Consider the following 3047-nt stretch of genomic DNA (forward strand, 5'->3'; position numbering starts at 1 on the left):
TATTTTAAAACAGTCCTTTTTTTGTTGCTTTTACATACCAATCCCAGTTCCCACTCTCTCCCCTCATCCCGGTTCCCACACCTTCCCCCAACTATCCACTCCTCAGAAAGGATAAGGCCTCCCATGGGAGTCAACCAAGTCTGGCATATCACTCTGAGGCAGGACGAAGCCCCCTCCCCCCAACCCCATCCTCCATATCTAGGCTGAGCAAGGTATCCCTCTATAGAGAATGGGCTCCAAAAAGCCAATTTAAGGAGTAGGGATAAATCCTGGTCCCACTGCCAGTGGCACACATCCGTCACCTACATTCAGAGGGTTTAGTCCTATATTGGTTTCCTCATTGTTAGTCTGGAGTCAGTGAGCTCTCACTTGCTCAGGTCAGCTATTTCTATGGGTTTTCCCCATCATGGTCTTGATCCCTTTGCTCTTCCCTCTCTTTGACTGGGTTTTGGGAGCTTAGCCCAGCGCTTAGCTGTCCAACACAATTTTTTACAAACCTTGAAAGGACAGTACTCAACTTCATTTAGAAAAACAAAACAACAACAACAACAAAAAAAAAACAGCATAGCTAAAACAATTCTGAAAAATAATAGAACTTCCAGAGGTATATCCACCCCTGATTTCAAGCTGTTCTTTAGAACTATAGTAATAAAAACCACATGGTATTGGCATAAAAAGGCATGTTGATCGATGGATCAAATCAAAGACCCAGATGTAAATACACACACTTAAGAACACCTGGTTTTTTATTTAATAAAGAAGCCAGAAAGAAGACAGGGCTGAGTTTTAGAAACCGGACCGTGAAACTTTGCGCTTCCTCTTTCCTGCCAGCGCTGAGCGATGGGCATCTCTCGGGACAACTGGCACAAGCACCGCAAGACCGGGGGCAAGAGAAAGCCCTACCACAAGAAGCGGAAGTATGAGCTGGGACGGCCTGCGGCTAACACTAAGATTGGCCCTCGTCGCATCCACACGGTCCGTGTGCGAGGAGGCAATAAGAAGTACCGTGCCCTAAGATTGAATGTGGGGAACTTTTCCTGGGGTTCAGAGTGCTGTACTCGCAAAACAAGGATCATCGACGTCGTCTACAATGCGTCCAATAACGAGCTGGTCCGCACCAAGACTCTGGTCAAGAACTGAATTGTGCTCATTTACAGCACCCCGTACCGACAGTGGTACGAGTCCCACTATGCACTGCCCCTGGGCCGCAAGAAAGGGGCCAAGCTGACTCCTGAGGAGGAAGAAATATTAAATAAAAAACGATCAAAGAAAATTCAGAAGAAATATGTTGAAAGGAAAAAGAACGCCAAGATCAGCAGTCTTCTGGAGGAGCAGTTCCAGCAGGGCAAGCTTCTGGCCTGTATCGCTTCAAGACCAGGCCAGTGTGGCAGAGCCGATGGCTATGTGCTAGAAGGCAAGGAGCTGGAGTTCTATCTGAGGAAGATCAAAGCCCGGAAAGGCAAATAAACCATCATAGCTCATGTAATAAAGGTGTTTATTATTCTGTAAAAAAAAAAAAAAGAAGCCAGAAATACCGGTAGGAAAGTGTAAACATCTTCAATAAATGGTGCTGGTCTAACTGGATTTCTGCACTTAGTATGCAAATAGATTCGTGTTTATCACCCTGTACAAAACCCAAGTCCAAATGGATCAAAGACCTCAACATAAATCAAAATGTCTCTGAGATTCCACCTTACACTAGTCAAAAACACAAGTGACAGCTCATGCTGGAGAGGATGTGAACACTCCTCCATTGCTGGTGGGAGTGCAGACTTGTACAACTACTTTGGAAATCATAAAACTGGAAATAGATCTACCTCAAGACCCAGCTATACCATTCTTGGGCATATACGCAAAGGATGCTCCATCCTACCACAAGGACTCTTGCTCAACTATGTTCATAGCAGCTTTATTCATAATAGCCAGAAGCTGGAAAAAACCTAGATGTCCCTCACCCAAAGAATGGATAAAGAAAATGTGGTACATTTACAAAAAAAACTCAGCAGTTTAAAAAATGACATCATAAGTTTACAGGCAAATGGATGGAACAAGAAAAAAATCTGAGTGAGGTAACCCTGACTCAGCAAGACAAGCATGATATGTACTCACTTACAAGTGGGTATTAGCTGTTAAGTAAAGGATAATCATGCCACAATCCACTGACCCAGACAGGCTAGGTAACAAGGAGGGCTCAAGGGATACACAAGACTCTCCCTGGAAAGTGGGGAATAAAATAGACTTTGCAGGGGGGTTGGGGGTGGGTGGGGATGGAACTAGGAGAGATCAGGTTGCAGGGATGGAGGGGGAGAGCACTGGGAGAGACAACTGTAATTGGAGGGCATTTAGGTGGCAATGTGCAAATCCACTGTAGTGGAAACTACCTGGAATCTACAAGGGTAACCCTAGAGAGGACTCCTAGTAACGGTGGATACAGAGCCTGAACCGTCTATCTTCTGTAACCAGGCAAAGCTTTTAGTAGCGGTACTAGGATACCAACCCAGTCACAAATCTTGGCCTTACAATCTGTCCTACATGCAAGATGTGCTGAAGCAATGGTGCACAGAACATGTGAGTGTGACCAACCAATGACTTGTCTAATCTGAGCCCATGTCATAAGATGGAGTCCGTGCCTGATACTGTTCTGATGGTCAGGAACCAGAGACTGGATAGCCCAGAGACTTAGGGTAGACCAAAGATGACTGGGAGAGAGAGAGGGAGAGGGAGAGAGAGCAAGAGAGAGAGGAAGAGAGAGAGAGAGAGAGGAAGAAGAAGAAGGAAGAGGAGGAGGAGGACGAGGAGGAAAGAAAAGAAAGAAAGAAAGAAAGAAAAGAAGAAGAAGAAACATTCTACTACACTCATAGAGAGGTGCCTAGTCCAGTCATCATCAGAGAAGCTCCTCTACCCACTGGTGGGAGTGGATGTAGAGACCCACAGCCAAACATTAATCAGGGAGAGGGCCCAGGTTGGAAGTATTCATCAGCCCGCTCCCCTTGGAGCTTGGAGAACCCTGCCAAAGACAGGGAGGAGGAATTGTGGGAACCAGAGGG

The 3047-nt window shown here is 45.8% G+C and overlaps 1 pseudogene; it reads left to right on the forward strand.

Annotated features, from left to right (window-relative positions):
• Positions 1-833: 833 nt before the first annotated feature.
• LOC121451951 lies at positions 834-1467 on the forward strand (annotated as a pseudogene).
• Positions 1468-3047: the final 1580 nt, after the last annotated feature.

This window comes from Microtus oregoni, unplaced genomic scaffold (assembly GCF_018167655.1).
Source record: "Microtus oregoni isolate MIOR12 unplaced genomic scaffold, Mior012 000008F_ref0000371, whole genome shotgun sequence".
NCBI classification, from domain to species: domain Eukaryota; kingdom Metazoa; phylum Chordata; class Mammalia; order Rodentia; family Cricetidae; genus Microtus; species Microtus oregoni.